Source organism: Sprattus sprattus, assembly GCF_963457725.1.
Source record: "Sprattus sprattus genome assembly, chromosome: 10".
Classification (NCBI taxonomy): domain Eukaryota; kingdom Metazoa; phylum Chordata; class Actinopteri; order Clupeiformes; family Clupeidae; genus Sprattus; species Sprattus sprattus.
The window spans coordinates 14,131,872-14,132,873 of record NC_137908.1 but is presented as its reverse complement, the minus strand read 5'-3'; positions in this window follow the sequence as shown (position 1 = coordinate 14,132,873).

The following is a 1,002-nucleotide window of genomic DNA, read 5'->3' as shown; positions in this document are numbered from 1 at the left end:
TACTTTCCAGATCTCTTGTTTTTTCATCCCAAGCCCATTTAAGAAAAACACATCACAACACAAAGCATTAAAAACAGTCTGATTTACTGCAAGTTTGGTGCGGTCCTTTACAAAGCGGCTTCACATATAAAAATACAACCCATTTGTTTGTCTACCCTGTTTCACTAAAGCTTTGACATCAATAGCTTGGAAAATATGAAGAGACAGAATGCTTCTCTGCCGTCAAATGAATGTATGCGCCACAGAATGTGGAAAATTCCAGAAAAAAAAGAGTAGAGGGGGTAAATCAAGCCATAAATATAGAGGGCAGTCTGGACCACTATGACATTGCTTTCACACATTATAGGTCACTTATATCAGCACTTGCAAACATATTAGGGGGTTGACTCAGTAGTACATTGACAGCACTCTAGACAAGAATGACATCAAATATCTGTAGGCATATTCAAAATAAGTAGCATTATCACCTTGTCTCAGTGAACAGAGTGAAGCAAAATAATTTACAAAGACTGTGACATTGGCATAAAAAGCCATTTTCATTTTCATGTGAGATTTTTCTATAAGACTCCTGGTTTTATCACACATAGTCAGAGACCAATGCAGTTGTGCAGTTGTAGGCTGAATACAGGTCCATGAATTATATACTTCAGAGCTTATAAAAAAAACAGGTGCATGAGACACAACAGCCATTTATATCTATAGATTATTTACATCCTCAAAATGTCAAATGAGCCTGGAAAAAATTAAAACAAAATAACTTAATATGGAAGACCTAGTACTCCATGTTTTGAGAATTCACAAAACTGATGCTGATTGAAAATCTATGCAGACATGTGTCATGTTGGCATGAAGTAATATGGTGAGAATCAGAGAATCAGTGTTTTATTTTCCATCAACATGAATACATTTGTAATGAGGATTCTTTCTGAACCTTAAAGTGGGGGATGGGAGTATTAGTGTCAATATTTTACGCTCTCCTTACAAGTCTTTACAGTAACATTT